General features: G+C 49.0%; 1 protein-coding gene across 2 annotated transcripts in view; it reads left to right on the top strand.

The window, feature by feature from the left end:
- Positions 1-5,189: 5,189 nt before the first annotated feature.
- LOC139240201 (AN1-type zinc finger protein 6-like) overlaps positions 5,190-6,529 on the top strand; it is a 28,527-nt gene continuing 27,187 nt past the window's right edge. Inside the window, exon 1 of one of the 2 annotated variants that reach the window (XM_070868649.1) lies at positions 5,190-5,529. The gene's annotated coding sequence lies outside the window, so the exon portion shown is untranslated. Of the gene's footprint in view, positions 5,704-6,529 lie in introns of both variants that reach the window. The other variant, XM_070868648.1, reaches the window with a different exon arrangement.

The raw sequence follows: 6,529 nt of genomic DNA, 5'->3' as shown, positions 1-6,529 counted from the left end.
TGTAGACCATGAGCTTGGTGGTAGATTTGAGGGCCTGGTCTTCAAACACTCTTTTCCTCAGGCAGCCAAAAGCTGTGCTTGCGCACTGGAGGCGGTGTTGGATCTCATTGTCAATGCTACTCCAAGCATTCCAGCAGTGCCTTGACAACCAGCCTGCTTGCAGTATTTCGACAGTTCCCTCCCTGCACTGATACCAGTGTGCAACATTCCTACATCATTGGCTTATCAGCGATGGGCCTCACAGAGCCACTTGAAATGTATATGGCCATTGCCGCTGACAAAGACATCAGGCAGGCCCTGTGTGGCAAACACGGCTCGTAGGCTTTCGATGGTGGCAGTGGACGTGCTTACAGACATTATTACACATTCGATCCATTTTGAATAAGCATCTGCAACAACCAAGAACATTTTGCCTGGAAATGGGCCCGCAAAGTCAACGTGGATCCTAGACCATGGTTTGGAGGGCCATGACCACAAACTTAGCGGTGCCTCTCTGGGTGCATTGCTCAGTTGAGAGCAAGTGTTGCATTGGCGCACGCATGACTCTAGGTCTGAGTTGATGCCGGGCCACCACACATGGGATCTGTCTATGGCTATGGCTTGATCTCTTCCTGCATCTCCGCTGGGACGCTGGACCCGCTCCCATGGAGGACACAGTTTTTGACAAGGGACAGTAGGGGATCCTGGCTGGTCCAGGTCCAGATCTGGCGGGCCGTAACGGGTGACTTTTAGTTTTCGACTGCATCCATCACCAAGAGCAAGTCTGCAGGCTGTGCCATTTCCACCCCGATGGTGGGCAATGGTTGCCGACTGAGAGCATCAGCGCAGCTCTCTGTGCCTGGTCTGTGGTGGATTACATAGTTGTATGCAGACAGCGTGAGCGCCCATCTTTGGATGCGGGCAGAGGCATTGGTGTTAATCCCTTTGCTCTCTGAATAGCGATATGAGCGGCTTAGGGTCAGTTTCTCGCTCAAACTTGAGACCAAACAGATACTGGTGCATTTTTTTCACCCTGTAAACGCACGCCAGAGCTTCTTTTTCAATCAAGCTGTAGGCCCTTTCGGCCTTGGACAAACTCCTGGACGCATAAGTGACCAGTTGCAATGTTCCCGATTTGTTAGCCTGTTGTAACACACCCCCGACCCCGCATGACGACACGTCGCAAGCTAGCACTAATCGTTTACATGGGTTATACAGAACAAGCAGTTTGTTGGAACATAACAGATTTTTAGCTTTCTCAAAAGCAGCCTCTTGTGATTTCCCCCATACCCAGTCATCTCCCTTGCGCAGTAGCACATGTAGGGGTTCTAGCAAGGTGCTTAACCCGGGCAGGAAATGACCAAAATAGTTGAGTTTCAGGAACGACCGCAGCTCCGTCACGTTCTGTGGTCTCGGCGCGTTCTTGACGTCCTCCGTCTTGACGTCGGTAGGTCTGATGCCATCTGCCACGATTCTTCTCCCTAAGAACTTGACCTCCGGTGCCAGGAAAACACACTTCAAGCGTTTCAACCTGAGTCCCATGGGATCTCGTCGACTTGGAACCTCTTCCAGGTTTTGCAAGTGTTTGACGGTGTCCCGACCTGTGACCTGTATATCGTCCTGGAAGACCACGGTGCGCGGAACCGACTTTAGCCGGCTCTCCATGTTCCGTTGGAAAATTGCCGCGGGCGACCGAATCCCATCGGGCATCTGTTATCGATGAACAGACCTTTGTGCGTGTTGATGCAGCTGAGGCCTTTCGAAGATTCCTCCAGCTCCTGCGTCATCAGGTCCAACTTGGTGAACGTCTTTCCTCCAGCCAGGGTCGCAAATAAGTCGTCTGCCTTGGGTAGCGGGTACTGGTCCTGTAGCGAAAAATGGTTAATCGTTACTTTATAGCCCCCACAAATTCTGACCGTGCCATCGTCTTTGAGGACCGGAACAATCGGACTGACCCACTTGAACTCCACCGGTGCAATGATGCCCTCTCACTGCAGCCTGTCCAGCTCAATTTCCACTTTCTCTCGTATCATATATGGCACCGCCCGTGCCTTGTGGTGGATGGGCCGTGTACCGGGAACCAAGTGGATCTGCACCTTCGCCCCCGAGAAACTTCCCGATGCCTGGCTCAAACAATGGCGGAACTTGCTCAGAACCTGGGCTCTTGAGGCGTCGTCAACGGACGAAAGCGCTCGGATGTCGTCCCAGTTCCAGCGGATTTTTCCCAGCCAGCTCCTGATGAACTGTGGGGTCATCTCTTGGCACAATCCATAGTGGGAGTTCGTGCACTGCTCCATCATAGGAGACTTTTACTGCTGCGCTGCCAATAACAGGGATCAGCTCTTTAGTGTAAGTTCTTGGCTTGGTATAAATTGGGCTCAGCTTGAGCCTGTGTGCCTTGTTGCACCACAGCCTGTCGAAGGCCTTTTTGCTCATGATAGACTGACTCGCACCCGTGTCCAGTTCCATGGAAACTGGAATTCCATTCAGTTCAACTTTTAACATGATCGGTGGACATTTCGTGGTGAAGGTGTGTACCCCGTACACTTCTGCCTCCTCGGTTCGAGTCTCTAGTTCAGCCTGATCCACCATGGATCGATCTTCCTCGGCAATGTGGTGGTTTGCAGGGTTTGCAGCTCGTCTGCACACTCGCTGGAGGTGTCCCATTGTTCCACAGCCTTCGCACACATAGTGTTTGAAGCGGCATTGATGGTCTCGATGATCACCTCCGCAACGCCAACAAGGTGTTAACTGCCTCGCGTTAACAATTGATGGCGGACTCTGGGTCATCTGAGGTCGTGCCGCTACCAACATGCACGTTCTGCCATATGCACTCCTGCCTGAAAACAACGTTACTTTATGTACAGTACTTTCCGAAACTTCTTTATGCTGCAAAATTTGTTTGGTGTTATCGCTGGTGGACATTAATGCCCGGGCGATCGTTATGGCTTTGCTCAGATTCGGTGTTTCAACAGTCAACAGTCTGCGAAGGATAACCTCATGGCCAATGCCAAGCACAAAAAGGTCTCTTAGCATTTGCTCCAGGAATCCATCGAATTCGCGATGTCCTGCAAGGCGCCTTAGTTCTGCGACGTAGCTCGCCACTTCCTGGCCCTCCGATCGTTGACACGTGTAGAACCGATACCTCGCCTTCGGATTTAGGTGCTCCCGGACCAGCGTACACAGTTCTTCATGGGATTTGGTTTCACTGGAGCCAGAAGATTCTTCATGAGGCCATAGGTTGTTTGGCCCACAGACGGTAAGGAGGATCGCCCTTCATTTGGCAGCGTTCTCGCCCCCTTCCAGCTCGTTGGCCACGAAGTATTTGTCGAGTCACTCCACGAAGGCCTCCCAATCGTCCCCTTCTGAGAATTTCTCCAGGATACCAACAGTTCTTTGCATTTTCGCGTGGTTGTCCGTTATCTCGTCGCCAATTGTGTCATAATAAAGTGACACAACTGAGTATGTATGCAATGAGTAAGTGTGACCTTAGCTCCTTTAATTAAACTCCAGAGTGTTGGTACAGCATGGAAGGCCTGCTTATATACAGTGCTCCCAAGGGATGTTAGGATCCCTTGGACTCCAACAGGTAGACCCTCTGGTGGTGGTATGATACAGGTTGCCAAGGGTTACATACATAACACATAGGATTGGGGGTAATGTACTGGCATGGATTGAAAATAGGTTAACTGACAGGAAACAGAGAGTAGGAATAAACGGGTATTTTTCGGGGTGGCGGGCAGTGACTAGTGGGGCACCACAGGGATCAGTGCCGGGGCCCCAGCTATTCACAATATATATAAATGATTTGGATGAGGGAACCAAATGTAATATTTCCAAGTTTGCTGACAACACCAAACTAGGTGGGATTGTGAGTTGTGAGGAGGATGCAAAGGCGCTGCAAGGTGATTTCGATAGGTTGAGTGAGTGGACAAACACACGGCAGATGCAGTATAATGTGCATAAATGTGACGTTATCCAATTTGGTAGGAAAAACATAAGGACAAAGTATTATTTAAATGGTGATGGCTTGGGAAGTGTCGATGTACAGAGGGACCTGGGTGTCCTTGTACACCAGTCATTGAAAGCAAACCTGCAGGTTGCAAGAGGGTTTGAGTACAAGAGCAAGGATGTCTTACTCCAGTTATACAGGGCCTTGGTGAGACCGCACCTGGAGTATTGTGAGCAGTTTTGGTCTCCTTACCTCAGGAAGGATATACTTGCCATTGAGGGAGTGCAGCGAAGGTTCACCAGACTGATTCCTGGGATGGCAGGACTGTCGTATGAGGAGAGATTGGGTGGACTGGGCCTGTATTCACTGGAGTCTAGAAGAATGAGAGGGGATCGCATTGAAAGGTATAAAATTCTGACGGGGTTGGACAGACTGGATGCGGGGAGGATGTTCCCCCGGGGCTGGGAAGTCTAGAACAAGGGGTCACAGTCTCAGGATACGGGGTAGGAAATTTAGGAGCGAGATGAGGAGAAATGTTTTCACTCAGAGGGAGCTGAACCTGTGGAATTCTCTACCACAGGAGGCTGTGGAGGCCACGTCACTGAATATATTTAAGAGGGAGATAGATAGATTTCTAGACACAAAGCATCAAGGGGTATGGGGAGAAAGCGGGAATATGGTGTTGAGATAGAGGATCAGCCATGATCATATTGAATGGTGGGGCAGGCTCGAGGGGCCGAATGGCCGACTCCTGCTCCGATTTTCTATGTTTCTATCTACACACACACACAAACACTCATATTCTCACACATTCATATACTCACACTCAGACTCATACTCACAGACTCACACTCACATGCACACTTACATGCACACTCACATACTCATACACTCATACTCTCACACATACATATATTCACTCACATACACACACACACTCTCATACTCACACACAAACACACTCATACACACTCACATACACACTCACACACACGCAGACACTCTCTCTGACACTTACTCACACACACACTCACACACACTCTGACACTCTCACACTCACACACTCACTCTCACTCACACACACTCTGACACTCTGACTCTCACACACTCACTCTCACTCACACACTCACTCACTCTCACACTCACACACGCACTCTCTCTCACTCACACACACTCTGACACTCACACACACACACACTCACTCTCACTCACACACACTCTGACACTCACACATACACACACACTCTGACTCTCACACACTCACTCTCACTCACACTCACTCTCACTCTCACTCACACTCTGACACACACACACACTCTAACACTCACACACTCACTCACTCTCACTCACACACACACACTAACCCATTGCACTTACATGGAGGATCTAGAGAGGGCGCTGAATGAGCACTGGGGCCTTACTGATCACATCACGTCAGGGTTTTTTTTTAAAAACAGGGAGTTTTATTCGGTTTAAGGAGGAGGCCAAAGTGGAAACAAACCCGGACATAAAAAGGGACGATGGGGGAAGCGTTGCTCTAACCAAAAAACGCACAGGAAGATCACAGGACAGAAAGAAGCAATTTCTCCTCTCCCCTTGTCAGTAACATTCTCCAAACCCCCCCCCCCCCCCTTCCTCTTATTCCTGGCTCTTTCTCTGTGCTGAGTATTTGTGTGTGTGTGTGTGTGTTGTTAAAGAGGACCTGGAGATTTCTCCCTCTTAAAAACCCCCCTAGCTTGCCCCGCCAGGACAAGAAGACAAAAATTTAAAAGGTAGGTGATTTGGGGAGGGGTGCTTTTTTGGAGCTTGTCTGGCAGCAATTGTCAAATCCCTGTCTTGTGGAACCAGCGGCCCTGGGACCCAAGCCAGAGAGAGATTTGGGAGAGAATACTCCAGGATATACCGTGGCTTTGAGACATTGGTAACTGTTCTGACACACACGCACGACCAGCGAAACTCCCTTTTTCGCTACTCTCTCACTGTATCCACTCAAATGTATCCCGTCACCTTGTCAATGTAAATTCCCCCTTTTGTGTGCGCTGTGCACATCTAGAATTCTGCTTTTATTATTTTTAACAAGTCCACTTTAAAACACAAGGTCATTTTCACAGCTGAATCCTTCCCTCTCTTTGTACTTTGCAATGGTCGCTGTTTGGACCCAAGACAACCCCCCAGCTCGTTCTCTTTTTTTTAAATTTAATATATTATATTTGTGTCGAATTGTGAGAAAGTTTCTTTTAATATGTAGACTCGTGCCTTTTTCATTTGCGTTTAGTTCTGTTGTGTGTGTGCAAGGGTGAGGACTATATATATCTTTATTTTTAAAAAGCAGACCTTTTGACTTATGATAATGTCGATTCAATTATGTGTCAATTTCGGGTCAGTTCCCCCCCTCTCCCCCCAAAAAAGGTTCAAAGCTTTGAAATTATTTCCCCCCCCCCCCCCCCCTCCTCTCTTGTCTCTGTTCGAAAAGCTGTGTTTTAATTTAATGGACTTCCTGCATTGAGAATGTGCTGAGTCAGAGGAGTAATGTTCTATAGTGTTTAACCCAGATAGATCCTGGCTGTTTGGAGGATTATATTAATCCTCTTTTGGTAG

Source organism: Pristiophorus japonicus, chromosome 30 (genome assembly GCF_044704955.1).
Source record: "Pristiophorus japonicus isolate sPriJap1 chromosome 30, sPriJap1.hap1, whole genome shotgun sequence".
Lineage (NCBI taxonomy): Eukaryota > Metazoa > Chordata > Chondrichthyes > Pristiophoridae > Pristiophorus > Pristiophorus japonicus.
The sequence above is the reverse complement of the archived record's forward strand: the minus strand, read 5'-3'. Positions and strand labels throughout refer to the sequence as shown.